Source organism: Nicotiana sylvestris, chromosome 9, assembly GCF_000393655.2.
Source record: "Nicotiana sylvestris chromosome 9, ASM39365v2, whole genome shotgun sequence".
Taxonomy (NCBI): Eukaryota; Viridiplantae; Streptophyta; class Magnoliopsida; order Solanales; family Solanaceae; genus Nicotiana; species Nicotiana sylvestris.
In genome coordinates, this window is record NC_091065.1 from 6,790,319 (window position 1) to 6,807,040 (window position 16,722).

Below are 16,722 nucleotides of genomic sequence, written 5' to 3' on the forward strand. Positions count from 1 at the left end.
CCCACAAGGCGACGACAATAGCTCAGACATCCCCGTAGGGAGAAACACATCGTACCACATTCGTAGTGCCATTATAATCCTTCTATTCTCAACTTATAACCAGCGGCTCGCGTCGCGCAAGACTGAGTAGGAAGGAAACAAGGGCATAAGCCTCAAGGAATCAAATTGCACGCTGAGGAATCAAGAAGGGAAGTACTCCTAACAGCCCTGTAGCCTCCCGAAGATAAGTACATACGTCTCCGTACCGATCCGCGAGACTCTACTAGACTTGCTCATGACTCGTGAGACCTAAGGGAACCTAGTGCTCTGATACCATGTTGTCACGACCCAAAATCCACTAACGGTCGTGATGACGCCGGACACCACTGTCAGGCAAGCCACCGCGAAAGTATTAATAAATTCTCATTTTTATTTAATTATTTTGAAATAATTTCCTTTAAAAAATTAATGATAGATAACAATCTCCACTGAATAAATGAGGATGTCTTCGAAAAATTTAACTACTGAAATAAAATCCCGTGATCCTCACAGAACCCGGTGTCACAAGTACATGAGCAATTTCTAAGGAATAATGTAATACAACAACCGTCCGGAATACAATATTGGAAAGAAAATAAATACAGTAATCTGATAGAGACTCTGCTGGTTGCGGGTCGTCTCGAGAAGTGCAGCTCACCTATGTCTCCATATCAACCATGTTGCTACGCCCACTAGGCCACTAAAGATGCATGTGACTGTGCAACAAAAATGCACAAAAGTGTAGTATGAGTACGAAAACAACGTGTACCCAATGAGTATCCCGCCTAACCTCAGAGAGATAGAGACGAGAGGTCAACTTCGATACTTACTAGTGGTCCAATAATATTAAGTCAGGTTTTTTTTATGAACATGTTTGCAATTCAATAGGTTGAAGCAAGTATACAATTATTATTTTTATAGGGAATTTCCCAAATTTCTCTTCATCATTTAAACATATTTTCATAAGCCGGGAAGAGGCAATAACAACTAAAAATCACCAATAATTTGCAGCAATTATCATGCACAAGTAATACCGAGGGTCGAACGATGCGGACCAACAATAATAAAATGTGCATTGCCGAGGGTCGAACGGCTCGAACCATAGATGCATCTATTACCATGCTTGTGAATCGTACGTGCGACGCGGTCAAATATAAATAATAGAGTTAGCCCGCTCGCGAACTATACATGTGACGCAGGTACTCGTAGATACACACATTAACACAGTCAAATAAGAATTCATCAGGAAACATTAAATCAAGGTGGAGCCAATTTTCTTTAACAATTTAAGAAAATGAAGTTTAATCTTTTTATAAATTCATTTACCGATTCGATAGGTTATAAGCAATTCAACTGTCAATAAGATTACAAATATTCCAAGTATAGCATTTTTTGGGTCCTAGACTACCCGGACTTACACATATTAGTAGCTACACACGGACTCTCGTCACCTCATGCGTATGTAGCCCCCACAAATAGGAGCACATAATTGATTAGTTCACTTATGGGGACAATTCCCCCTCACGAAGTTAGAAAGGAGACTTACCTCGCTCGGAAGATCCATAGCCGGCATTCCACGCCCTCCCGAAGACTCGAATCGATGCAAAATGCTCCAAAGCTAGCCAATAATTATGCAAATCCATTAATATATGATCAATTACTCATAACGATTCAATTTATAACGATTCCTAACCCTGATCGAAAAGTTGACAAAAAGGTCCTCGGGTCCACGTGCCATGATACCACAAATTTTTGAAGATAAGGTTTACCCATGAACTCACGAACTCAAATATATTTTCTCTCAACTCCATACCCATAATCGTGGTCAAATTCCAAGAATACAAATTTTCTAGGTTTTCCTCAAACCCCCAAGTTTCTACCTATTTGCATGCTAAAATCCATACAAAATCGATATATTTAACTAAATATAGGTGGGGTTAGCTTACCTTGTCATTGATGATGAAAATCCCCTCTTGAAACTCTACAAGAATCTCCCAAGCCAAGAAAATATTAGAGAAAATGGCCAAAACCCCGATTTTTCTAAAACACCCACTGCCTCCAGCACTTTCTGCACCTGCGGTCCCTTGACCGCTTCTGCGGTTCTGCAGGTGCAAGAAATCCTACCGTTTCTGTGGTTTCCTCCAGGCTCCCCTTTAATGATCGCATCTACAGTCCCAGCTCTCTTCCGCCCATACTGCATCTGCAACCCTAAGGCCGCTTCTGCGACTCCGCACCTGTAGTCCTAGATTCGCAGGTGCGGTTACACTAGCAACCTCAGCTCTTCTTCAAACTCCGAATTCGATCCGTTAACCATCCGGAATCCACCCGAGGCCCTCAGAACCCCAACCAATCATACCAACCAGTCCCAAAGCACATTACGGACTTGCTCGAGGCCTCAAATCATATCAAACAACACTAAAACCATGAATCGACCTCCAATCCAAGCTTTATGAACTTTAAAATTTCAAACTTCTACTTTCGATGTTTAAACCTAACAAATCACGTCCGATTGACCTCAAATTTTGCACAGAAGTCATATTTTCCATTACGAACCTACTCCAACTTCAGGAATCGAATTCCGACCCCGATATCAAAAAATCCACTTCTGGTCAAACTTCTCAAAAACCTTCAAATTCCTATCTTTGGCCAAATGACTTACGGACCTCCGAATTCACTTCCGATCACGCTCCCAACTCTAGAATCACCATATGGAGCTATTCCCAGACTCGGAATCCTAAACAGACATCGATAACACTGAAATGCGCTTCAACCCATACTTATAAAATTCCTTCAAAATGCTAACTTCCACAATAGGCGACAAAACGCTCCCGGGTTATCCAAAACCCGACCCGGACATACGCCCAAGTTCGAAATCATCATACAGACCTGATGCAACCTTCGAATCCTGATTCCGAGGTCGTTTACTCAAAAAATCTGATTTTAGCTAATTCTTTCAATTTAAAGCTTCTGAAATGAGAATTTTCTTTCCAAATCAACTTTGAACTTCCCGAAGTTCAATTTCGACGATGTGTACAAGTCATAATACCTGAAGTGAAGTTTTTATGGCCTCAAACCGCTGAAAAATGGTCCAAAGCTCAAAATGACCGGTCGGGTCGTTACAGATTGCACCTGTTTCAAATTTTCAAATAAAGAACAATTGTTAGTTTGAAACAGTGGTTGGTTGTGTGGCCTTGATTGTTTTGATCACTTGATCGCGGCCCAACTCTTCTGGTAAGAACCTCTACTTCTTGCTGGCTTTTCTGAAGATTGATCTCTCCCCTAATACCGAGGAACTCAACTTTACAAAATTTCTCATGACGGCTCAACCGTATGGGGCTTTGGCCCTTTCACTTTATTCTACCTCTAGGGGCTCTTGACTTTGGATTTCTTTTCATTTTCAACAACTCTGAATTTAGAGCATTGACTATCATGTCCAGTCGGTATCGACTTGATGCACCCGCTGAGGCTGGGGTACTTTTCTTTGGACTTGGCTTTTATTAAGCAGAACCCTGTAAAACCAATCTTGTCACATTTTCTTTGTATTAGTTTCGGAATAGAGTTAGACCGAAAAGGATTCAAAGAAAAGTAAACAAAGGACAAAGAAAATAAATTTAAAGAGAAACGTCCCTTTCAGGGAGGAAAAAAGGACATATCTCGGGTGCGTGCAGACTTCAATAGACATGATATGCTTCTTGGACTAGATACCCGATCTGCACAACTATCCAACTTCTCATAAACCCATTGCGACCCGTGTTCTAAAAACAAGAAACCTTGCCAGGACTCTTTCAATACCAATAGTGGTGAGGGGTTTCTTCTTTTTGATCAACGGCGCCCTTTGTGGGTTTTTACCAATCGACCTCTCTCATTTCTCTTCTCACCATCGCCTTATAGTGCTCTTTTACGAGTTTTCACTAACAAGGCTCTCTCATTTTCAATTTCTATGCTCACCGTCGACTTATGGTGCCCGTGGGTTTTCACCAATAAGACTCTCTCATTTTATTTCTCTCATCTTGATTGTATCGGATCCAACAACTGCGTTCTCCGATTTTGAAAACCTTTCGCCGATTGATCGGAAGGACTTGAACAAGGTTTGGGTAAAATGAATTTGGATCGAATTACAACTTTGGAATCGTTCAAGCGGGCTCATCGTCGAACTAATATAACTGCCCCAGTTTCCTTTTTTTGGGGGGGATTGGATTTTTGTTTTGGTGTAACTGAACCCCAGAGAGAGGTTGCCTACGTATCTTTTCGGAATCAAGTCGAACGTAGTTCAGGGAACTTTTGTTTTTGGATTTTCTTTTGTTTTTTCTTCTATTTTGTTTTGTTCTCTTTCTTTTTCCTTTCCTTTTCCCTCTCTTTTTTTTCCTTTCATTTTCTGTCTTTTCTTCCTCTTTTCTTTGTATTCTTTTTCTTTTTTCTTTTTTTTCATTTATTTTTTCAATAACACTTTGAGGTTCTAAATAGGGTAATCAAAGAATGGGAGCCGTCTCAAAGGGTTTGCAAAGGGTTGATAGTTTTTGGGTAGCGAGAATGAAAGCCTTCGTCATCCCAGCCGGAGGATATTAGTACTATATGGAGGATCCAACATAGTACCTTTTGACTGTATTTGCATTGATAGTTATTTCAGAAACATTTCCTTCGATGTGTCCCAAGTACAACACACTCTTTTGGCAGTACTCTTGTTGCAATATATGGACCTTTCCAATCCGGGAACCAATTTTCCTTCAATTGTTCCAACTCTTTGTTTTATTTTCTTAAACTTTATCTTCATTGCGATCTAATTCTTGATTCATTATTTCGAGGTCCGACAACTTTCAGGATCTGGGCATGAAGTTCGCAAGCATGTCATGTTATTGAAATCTGCATTTAACAGAACTAAAAAGAGAATAAGAAAGAAAAATGACAAGATTAAGAAAGTAAAACAATAAGGTAAAACATCTGGATCACACCCTGAGATAATTCGGATGCAGAAAGGATAGCAAGACTGGCTACTAAGACTCCCATATGATGGGGAACTTTCATGCTTGCGACCATTTTTGGCTTTTCTTCTGTCTCGACAATGGCTGCAATGGCCTTCAGTGCTGGATCAAATTCCTCAGCTTCATGAATTATTCCAACTATTGGCCCGATGTTGTGAGCATTCAACAGATTGTTCATCACATCAGGAGCTTCTTCATCCCGAAAAACGATTCTTTCAGCTTCAACCAAATCTTCGACCGCCCTTTTGAGGGTCCAACGGTCCTTTGTACTATGTCTCGCTGCTCCAGAGTGGTATTCATGTCCAGCGTCATCTTAGTGCGAGTGGGACTCGGGGTTTGGCCGGTTTGGGGCCACCGGCTGCAGCAGACCTCGCCAGACTAGCTTTTGGAACAAACCCGAGTATGATTCACCAATAGGGGTGAACTGATTCCTTTTGAAAGGTTCTCTTGGGCGAGGATTGTACTGGAAATATTTGATTTGGGATTATTTGGAGCTTGGTAAGAATGGGCATTTTTGGGAGGTAGAGCTCAGTTTTGTGTATAATGTTGTGGCCGCGTACAAGGTTGCGCGTTCATCACCGCATACCAACAAAACCAACCACCTGAACAGCACCTAGCTAATTTGCTCACACCACAACCTTGTTACTTTGAGACATTTAACATATAGGAAATCACATGTTGGGATACAATGCACCTAACAGTTAAACGCTTCTACCATGTGTTTGAATGGTTGCATGTTTCATCCCGGCCTTAACTAACTCTTTCCATATGTACATCTTTTCTTTTATTTCTGCTTCTCTTTGAACACTTTTGATTTTTCATCTCATTTTTGCCGCTCTTTTATTTTTGGCACTCTCTTTTTCTCTTTTATTTGTCACTCTTTATTTCTTGCCGCTCCTTTTTTCGCTCTTTTCTTTCTTTTTCACTCAAATTTTTCTTCTCTCTTTTTTTTCAATTTATTTTTCACTCAATTATTTTATAGCTATGATCGAATCCGATGGGGATTGCCTACGTATCATGACACCGCATGAATCAGATCTTGCGTAGTTCGAGAAGATCAAGAATAGAGTAAATAAACTAACTTTTTTTTGGTTGGAATTTTTGAAAGAAATGCTTTAAAAGAAGAGAGGAAATACTTTTTTTTGAATTTTGATTTTTGTTTTGTTTTTGAAAGAAGGACTTCTAAAAATTCATTTGATTTTGATTTGAACTTTGGGAATTTTAAAAAGTAAAAAAGAAAATATTTTTGTTTGAATTTTCATTTGTTTTCTCTTTTTCTAAAGAAGAAAGAAAATATTTTTGGATTTTGGATGTTGCCTCTTAATTTTCGAAAGAGGGACTTTTTAAGAGAAAACAAATATATATATTTTGAATTTCTGAGCTTTTTATTTATTTATAAAAGCACTTCTAAAGAAAAGAAAAAATATTTTTGGACTTTAAATTCTCAATTTTTAATGGACATTTACAAAAGAAAGACTTCTAAAGAAGAAAAGAATATTTTTGAATTTTTGTTTCTGATTTTGTTTTTTTCGGAAAAATACTTCAAAATGAAGGAAACCCGTATTTTGGACCTTCATGTTTTTCATTATTTTATTTTTCCGTATGAAAGACTTTAGAAAGAAAGAAACTACTTTTTTTTTTTTGAGTTTAAAGAAAACTTCCTCTTTTTTTTTTTTTTTTTGCATTTTCTAAGGAAAGACTTCTAAAGAATGAACTAAAGGAAAATATTTTTGGATTTTTTGAAAATTGGGGTCGGAACCGATGAGGTTTGCCTACGTATCTCACATCCGGTGAGAATCAGACCCGCGTAGTTTGGTCAGTTTTGACGGAAAAGGGGAAACATGGCACTTGAAATTTTGGCTCATTTTGAAATGACTCTTCTTTTTTCAAAATTTCGGCAGAGTTTTAGAATTTTCTAAATATCTACCTCACTCTTTATTTTGATTTTTTTATTATTTTTTCTTTACCTATTCTAGAAGTCGGTCAACATGCAAGTCGAATCAAATGGATGCGCAAGTAGCACATAAGATGCATCAGGATGGTCTTTTAATTTTTGGGTACACCTGTCCTAGACGGACTCAACTCCTGTGTTGAGTCCCCAAAGTTAAATGCATGTGACGCAAACAAGCGTTCCTACTAGGGATCCGGCATGGGGCTATGTTATTCTAGGTTTAAAATCTGGGTGTATTTGTTCTAGACCTGGCTTACCTGAGCGGACAACTTGAGCTAGGGGGGGCAGCGTACCGGGAATATAGAAGCTTCACCGACTTTGCAACTTGTCCGAACCTTATTCTAAAATTGGGATATGATTCTAACAGAAGAGAAGTCACACGAAGTGCGCACTTCCCAGATGATTTAGAAGACTCAGGGAGAAGAGGGTTTCATAACAATTTATATACAATCCAAACAATATCAAAGCAGTAAAAGCGGCATTTAGCACATTAGGCTCAACATGTAAAATCAGATAAAACAAGCCAACTATAATACTTATTCTAAGCTCGAATTCTTAAACCTTGAACCGAAGTTCTGGGTTTCGCTCCCCAGCAAAGTCGCCAGAGCTGTCACAGCTCCTTTTTACGCACCCGAGGATATATAAGGGAGTTTTTCCAATTAAAGTGACATTATTTGAAATGGAATTATTTTATTCAATTCAGAGTCACCACTTGGGATAGTTTATTTGGTGTCCCAAGTCACCGATTTATTGTAAATCCCAAATCGACGAAATTCGACTTTCCTTTTGAAGTTCGCGAACCAGAAATTCTAAGTAAGGAATTTTGTTAACCCGGGAGAAGATGTTAGACATTCCCGGATTTCGTGGTTCTAGCACGGTCGCTTAAACTATTACAATTGGCCTATTATCCGATTTATCACGTGTTTTAGCCTATGATGCATTTTAAACTTATTAACCACTTTTAATTATTTTAGGAAGATTCAACGTTATTTAAAACATGCCTTGAACCACGCCACATGAAATGCACTCGCGGTTCTCGACACGTTCTATTTAACGTTGTTGAGAATTGAAATTGGGTCACATGAAATGCACACCCAAATTTAATAATTAAAAATCACAACTACGTTACGGGAACCGTACCCGTAGCTATAATGAATTATTTAAATAACGCGCCCAAAGTAACTACGACGATTCAATCTTCAATAGCAACATTTGTGAAGGCCATGGATGATTTAATTTATTTATGGCACACCTCAAACATTTTTCTATAAGTGCTAGTTCTTGAATCTAATCTTATGAGGGCCATGGATTATGGATTTTGTTTGCGTATGGCACACCTTAATTTATTTTAAAAGAATATATTTGTATTCAATTAAAGCAAACTATGGATGTTCATATGATTCATTAGCTTAATATTGACAATTGTGAATGGGCTAAATAGTTAAGTCCAAACATTCGGCTTCAAACACATAAATAGTTCCCAATGACCATAGTCAGTGACTTGCGTCAATTCTTTTGATAACAATCTTAAGCACACAGTGCTTGAGGCAAATTCAAACCCTCACTGCACAAAAAGTTCTCTGTATGGAACACTAAAGGGAAATTTTTCCCTTATCATTCCTTACTAACAAAATAACGCAAATAAGAGTATCAACAATTCACATGGCCAAACAATGTAATATTGGAGTTCATTTACTCCAAATTCCTCAACCAGTTCTAATTTATATATAAATCGGAATAATATAAATTATCAATTACAAAGTCTAACCATCTATAATTTTTGCATCACCAAATGAAAACAAATATCTAAGCATTTAATCTTTCACAAAAGAGTTTATGGCAACCATGATTACCAATGTTTGGTAACAAAATGTTTGTTAAGCAAATTCGTCCACTATTTTTAAAAACCAGAATCAGAACTATGAACAATTCCAATACAAGGTAACAAAGGTCTCTTTAACATACAAAATTTAAATGACAAATCTGTCTTTCATGGTAAAAAACAAAAAAAAAACTAATTTAAGAACAGCTGAAGCTTAAATCATCCTCTTTCATATTAAATATTGATACAAATTAAGTCGGCGCAAAACTTAAAACACATTTTTATGAAGAACAAAGTCCTACCACATAAAAAAAATCAATAACTAAAACTCTAAACATTCCTAAATTAACTTGAAATAACAGATATGAACAGTAAACATAGCTCTAGCATCGAAAGGTCATAACATACCAAATACAAAATAAAATAAAAGGAAAACATACCTAAAGTATGGAAAGTCAATTAATAAACAAACGAATGTTTGACATGAACAACGAAACTCAGCAGAAAAGCCCAACAATCACAGCTCTACTCTAATCAAACAGCAAAACTGAAGCGAGTGAATCCAGCCAAATGAATAGATCCGCAACAGAGGATTTCAACCGAAATTTCCTTTTATTTTGGAAAACAAGACTAAAATCGGGAAAATCCAAAAGTGTAAACCAAAGAAGAAGAACTCTTTAACCCCCTTTTTAGCTTTACATTTCGAAAATGCTTCTGTTTCTATCTCTTTTTTCTGTTTTCTTCCTTCTCTTTGTGTGTGCGCGCGTTTCTTTCCCTTTCTATCTTGAGAAAAACGAAGAAGATATCAAAAGGGTAAAGCTTTATTAAGAGATGGGGAACATGGGTCACAGTTGCTCCTCTTTTGAGTGTGAGCTTTTCTTGGAAATGAAGATGGAGAAGAAGAAGCTCTAGAGGGATGCGTCGTTTCTTCAGGGGTAAAAATCTAGGAGCTCTTGATTTTTTCTATCTCTATCCTAGGGTGTAGGTCTAGGGTTTTAATTAAAGAAAGGGGTAAAACGGGCCGGGCAGGCGGGTCGGGTAGGAAGATTGGGTATTGTGTTTGGGCTTGGGTAATTATTTGGGCTGATTTTGGCTTTAAAAAGGCCCCAAATTCCGAATTTAAACCCAATTAATTAAGCTCCTTATTTCTTTTTCTTTTCTTTTTCTTTAGTTAAAAATCCTAGAAATTAAAATCCTAGTTTATCTAAAAATGTGAAATTAAACTAATTAACTAATTATAAAAATTATAAAAGTTACTTAATCCTAAATTAAAAGAGAAAAAATCAATAAAAGGAAAAAGTGTAAAAATGAAGCATTTTTTTGTAATTTAAATTTTATAAAATAAATAATTACTGGTTAATTCTAAAAAGGTAAAAACAAATCCTAAATGCAATGCATGATATTTTGGTATTTTTCATGATTTAAATAAAACTTAAACATGCACAAAAATACAAACAATTAAATAAAATTCTACAAAAATTCCTAAAAGGGCAAATATTTAACAAAAATCTATTTTCTTGGGATTTTATAGGAGTATTTCGTATAGGGCAAAAATCACGTGCTCACAGATTGTCGTTGTTTCTTTCTTCTTCTTCTTTTTTTCCTTATTTTTTTTATATTGTTGAATTGGGCCTTATGTAATCCACGACCATTCGCGCGGAGACTTTGTATAAAGAAGAATTTTTCGCTGTTATTTGTCTTGCATTCTACCCTTGTTTTCGTTTCGCGTGATTTCGGCGCGAGATAGATTCCCGCACGGCGAGTCCCTATATTTTTGCACTTTCTCATAGTCCTTGGCCTTAGGAATATTTCTCATTTTCTCTTTGGCGATGGTTTATGGCCTTAAAGGATGTTTATCAAAATATTAACTCGTCGCCGTTCGATCGAGATCAGACTCTTCTTTTTGGCGAAGGCCCTTGGCCTTATTGGGTGTTATTTCGACTAATCAAAATGTTAACCCGTCGTCGTTCGATCGAGGTCGAACTCTTCTTTTTGGCGAAGGCCCTTGGCCTTAAAGGGTGTTATTTCGAACTTATCAAAATAGTAACTCGTCGTCGTTCGATCGAGGTCGAACACTTCTTTTTGGCGAAGGCCCTTGGCCTTAAAGGGTGTTATTTCGAACTTATCAAAATAGTAACCCATCGTCGTTCGATCGAGGTCGAACTCTTCTTTTTGGCGAAGGACCTTGGCCTTGAAGGGTGTTATTTTGAACTTTATCAAAATAGTAACCCGTCGTCGTTCGATCGAGGTCAAACTATTCTTTTTGGCGAAGGCCCTTTGCCTTAAAGGGTGTTATTTTGAACTTATCGAAATAGTAACCCGTTGTCGTTCGATCGAGGTCGAACTCTTCTTTTTGGCGAAGGCCCTTGGCCTTAAAGGGTGTTATTTCAAACTTATCGAAATAGTAACCCGTCGTTATTCGATCAAGGTCAAACTTTTCTTTTTTGGCAAAGGTCATTGGCCTTAAAGGGTAATATTTTGAACTTATCGAAATAGTAACCCATTGTCGTTCGATCGAGGTCGAACTCTTCTTTTTGGCAAAGGCCCTTAGCCTTAAAGGTGTTATTTCGAACTTATCGAAATAGTAACCCGTCGTCGTTTGATCGAGGTCTAAATCTTCTTTTTAGTGAAGGCCCTTGGCCTTAAAAGGTGTTATTTCGAACTAATCGAAATAGTAACCCGTCGTCATTCGATCGAGGTCGAACTCTTCTTTTTGGCGAAGGCCCTTGGCCTTAAAGGGTGTTATTTCGAACTTATCGAAATAGTAACCCGTCATCGTTCGATCGAGGTCGAACTCTTTTTTTGGCGAAGGCCCTTGACCTTAAAGGATGTTATTTCGAACTTATCAAAATAGTCTCCCGTCGTCGTTCGATCGAGGTCGAACTCTTCTTTTTGGCGAAGGCTCTTGGCCTTAATAGTCTCCAGTTTTTGGAGAATCAGACATCTTCTAGGGGAGTCCCAGTTCGTTTGACATTGCTTGCATCAGAGGGTGCAACGTCGGAGAGTACGAAACATTGCTGTTTCGCTTAGGTTCGTTTTGCGCACACATTGTAGTTTCCTTTTTTGACTCCTGCCTTCCGGCTTAGAGGTGTCACCAGCGGGCGGTATTTCGGTTGTTTTGTAGTAGTTTCTCGTTATTTAATTGAGATGTTTCTTTACTCACTCGCTCGCGCGACATTTGTGTTCCTGCTTGAGAAAAGAGCAGAAGGTGAGTTAAAATGATATTTTCCTTACCCATATCCGGTGGTCCGATGAAGGAGAGCAGGTTTGTAACGTTGTTCGTTTTGTTTGGCATTTCGATGGTTGATGGGGCGAGGATTTCTAAATTCGATGATTCTACTCAGCTCTCCTCCCCCTACTGTGCTGCGTCTTTGTCCCGCGTGGGTTGGGTTTTGCCTTAGCGCTCTTTTCGGTGGGTAATCGTATTTCTTGTCTTTGATGTGGGAGAGACTGGGAAATTTCACTAAGAAATCCCCACAGACGGCGCCAAATTGTTTGACTCAAAAGATATCGGAACCTTTTTGAATAAATCAATCAAAGAAAATGAAGGGGTAAATCTTAGTCAAACATAATAAATTCCATATCAAAGAGCTAATAGAATAGATAGTGTATAAGATGAAATAGTATAATTGATCCCATTGAAATTCTACATTGTGGCTCCAGTCAATCGATGGGAGAGGTAGCTTTACATATTTTTCTGCAGATTACTTCTTTCCTATAAAAATTGCAAGAAGAGCTTGGGAGAGAGAAAAGGAAGGAGATCGCCCCCTATCGAGGGTTTTTCCTTACTATATATAGTCAAGGCATCCTTGCCATTTACTTGGTTCGACGCTTTCTTGCACCAAGTGTGCCTTGGTCGTTCTTTAGACATTGCTCCTTCTGACTCGACGAGTATCGAGAATGGGATGTAGAGTGGGCCATGTTATCTTTTATTGCCCGGTCACTTGGACGGGACATTGGTCAGCTCGGTCGTAACAGTCAGATTTTGACCAATACAACAATAAGACTTTAATTTGATCATGACGGAGTCATTAAAACGATATGATAAGAACATCATTTATAAATACATGTAAGGTAAGGTATGACCGTATAACATGTTTATACCACATAATCAAAAGTGTTGCAATTAGAGACTAAAAGTTTATTACTTTTGTATGCATTTTGTTATACTTCACATAAGATACTCGTGCATCGCACGGACATAGAGACTAGTAAGTGTAAAATTTGAGAAGTATGAGACTTAAGGAATTGACTTTTTTAAAAAGTTTTTGGTGCAAGTACATGTGTCAATTTAGATATTTTGCTTGTTAAAAAAAGAGCAACTATACTATGCAAAAAAAACAATTTAGAATTGCTGGAAAGGGAGCTGTCACTATGGGTGTTTATTGGGCCGGGCTGACCCGTTTTCAGCCCGCTTCAGCCCGCTACTGTTCACGTTGGGACGGGTTGGGCCGGGGGCCGGGTTGTGTACGTTCACGTTTAGACTAACGGTGCCCCGAACCCGTTAAGCCCGAATTTCCTTAACGGGCTGAACATGGGCTGCAGCCCGTTAGCAGCCCGGTTTCCGTTTGAATTTTTTTAATTAAATTGGACCGTTCCCAACGGTCTAATTCAGAAATGACCGTTGGGGAACGACCAGAAATTGCAGAAATGGCCAGTTTCACCCAATTTCGGCCCCCCCCATTAATAATATAGCCCTCCCACCCCAAAATCTATAAATAGCCCCCCTTCTTCTTCATTTTTTCTCACAAATTCACTCTCTTACTATTCTAATTCTCTCTCAAGTATCAAACTCTCAATTCTCTCTTGATATTATAGTTCTTAAATTCTCAAATCTCAAATTCTTAATTATTTATTATTTCAAGTTTCATCAATTATTTAGTTTAGCCATTACAAAATTATTATTATTGTGAGCACGTGATTTTTGCCTCACGAAAACTACTCCAAAATAAATCAAAAATAAAATAAATTTCTTTTACTGTGCAATTTTTGAATTCGCGTGGTGTTTGTTAAATATTTGTCTTATATACGTAAATGTTTACTTTGTCATAACAAAATGAAAATTAAAATAAAAATATATGTTTCATGCATATCTAGGATTTAATTATGCATTTAATAATTGATTCAAAATAAAATCACAAAATATGCATTTGTTCTATTTTAAATATTTCACTGTGTAATTAATGTTTGGTCTATGTGTTAAATAATTGTTAAAAGGTGATTAATATCTTTGGAAGGGTAATTTTTGTTTTTATAATTTTAATTAAGATTTTAATGATTAATAATAAAATTAGAAAATAAAAAATACAAGTTGTAAAATGAAAATCGGACCTGGATTAAAATCCAGGCCCAAATCAAGTTACCCCCCCCCCACAGCCCAGGTCCGGTCCAATTCAAACGAGTCAAAACGACAGCGTTTGGTCGTAGTTTATCAGGGACCGTTGGATCAAATCCAACCAACGGTCGAGATCTCATCACCCTAACCCATAATCTTTACCCGACCCTTTGACCCGATCCAGCCTGACCCCCGAATTTCAACCAAACGACAATGTTTGGTTAAGTGGATTGATCTCAACCGTGCATCTTAATTGATCTGACGGATGAGATCAATCCACCCCACCCCTATATAAGGCCCAAACCCCTACCCCGGCCCCTAACTGAACACCCCCCCCCTCCTCTCTACTGTTCATCATCCCTTCCTAAACCAAACCCCTAACCCTAGCCGCCCTTATTCCTCACCGCCTGAAACCCGGCGGCATCAACGCCGCCGGTCACCACCTTAACACCCCAGAACCCCCTGAACACCCTCTATCCGAATATGTTATCCGCTTGGCTCGAATCTCCCTGAAGGTTCTCGAATCTTCATTTGAAGATTCGAGCCAAACTCAGATCTAAACCAAACAGCCCCTAGTTAACACCAAATCACCCCTAGGCTTCCCTCACCCTTGTGTCGTCTTTGTTTCCCTTCGAATCTACCCGGAAATGTTCGAATTTAAAATCCAAGATCTGAAACCCTAAATTTCCAATCTTGGAATCTTTTTCAATACAAATGAAGGATTGAGGTTTAATCGACCTTAGTCAAAGTATTTTCAGTTGAAAATACTTCGACTAAGGTCTGTTTGATTTCAAACAGACAAAAGTCAAGTGGAATTCTAGTCTGAATAAATTTGAAGGATTCAGAGGTATTTTTCTATTTCTTTTGTGTATTCTACGTGTATTTTTGTTTGTTTTAATAACCTGTTAATTTTTCATATTTTTTGTTTGATTAATTCTGTCATTTTTGTCCCATACCCGTATGTCTGATCAAATAAATGAATTGTTTCTGTTGGTTATGTTTGTTCACAATGTGTGTAATCGACTCGATTAAATTCGTCGATTAGTTACATTATGAATTCTCGTTTGTGATAATACTGATTGAAATAATCTGTTTCTATAGACTGTTTGTTGACAATTGTTGAAGATAATCAGTTTGATTAATACTCATCAGATTAAATCATCCTCGATTATATTTCAATAAGTCTGTCAAAAGAATGCTGCGTCTATGTTGAATTTTAAACCAGTTGGTTCCAGGGCATTGTCAGTATATTGACAATGCTCCTGTATTTGTTTGCTTTTTAGTTCAGTTTTGAATTTCAGTTGAAATAATCCTGCATGTTCTGTGTAATGTTAGTGTGTTTTATTCAGGTTCAGTATTCAATTGAGAATCCTCTGTTTAAATTCAATTCTTGTGAATAAATGTGATATACTGTCTCAAATCATAGGATTGGTTATAGCTGTGAGAACAGATTGTAGAATCTGTTCTGATTTTTTCGTATAAAGACAGTAAAAAATAGTAGGTCAGGGGTATTTCTGGGAATGAAACAGTAAAAACAGTGTGTTAATGCTAGTGTATTATAATGAAATGTTAGTGGCTATAGTTTAAGATAATAATGGGGAACAAGGGATAATGGGGCTGCTTAAAATCAGGATAAGATCATTTAAAGTATTCAAAAGCAGTTTTTAATGGAACTTTCTGATTTTAAAAGAAGAAGGGGGTCCAAGAAGCACTAAAAGGAAATAGGACAGACATGTATAAGTACAGGGACTGGAAATTTGAAAAGGTATCAGATTTTAAGAGGGAATTTGGAGAGAGAAATCAGTTTTCAGACAGAGATTTTAAGGGAGAGTTTTTCAGAGAGTTTTTTAAGAGAGGCTGATTTTTAAGCATTAGGGAATACACACAGAAATACATATACATTTGAGAAAAACAGAAAGAAAGAAAGAGAAATAGAATCAGAAACAGAAATCTGAGAGGAAGGAAGAAAAATATCAAAAGAAACAGAAAATAGAACACCCGCATACACACAGAATCTGAAACAGATAATAGAAAAGAAAGAAGGAAAAACTGAAACAGTGTTTCTGGAATCTGTCCTGGTTTGTTTGTCAACATTGTTTGGTTTAAATTTGGAATTCTTCTTAAATTTCTGTTACTGCTCGTCTGGTTTCACGGGTTTTATTATTGCTCAAATCTGGGGAAATACTGCTATTCTGCTGATTTGGTTATTGCTGCTACTGCTAAAATCTACTTCTTCTACCTTCATTTCCAGGTACATATTTTTAAGATTCATGTTGTGAAAAGAACATGGGAAGGAAAAATGAAGTTTGGGATGATAATTATGTTTTTTTTACTCATTCAAAGTTCGGTCTAAATTTCAGCTTTGTTTTATGTTGATTAACTAGTAGTAAGTTCAATACGATGGCTATAAGTTAGTTGTCTTATTTTTGAAATTCGTATAAAAGTTTTGTAATACTGTTATCCGTTTTGAAATCTCATTAGTATAGTTATATTTGAATTGCCAAGATAGGAAAATATAGCATAAAGAGTGGCCATTAACTAAGCTTTGTGGCGTTGTTAGTTGAATAAAGAGTAGTATGAAAATGTCAAAAACCATATTGCTAGTTTATTCTAATAC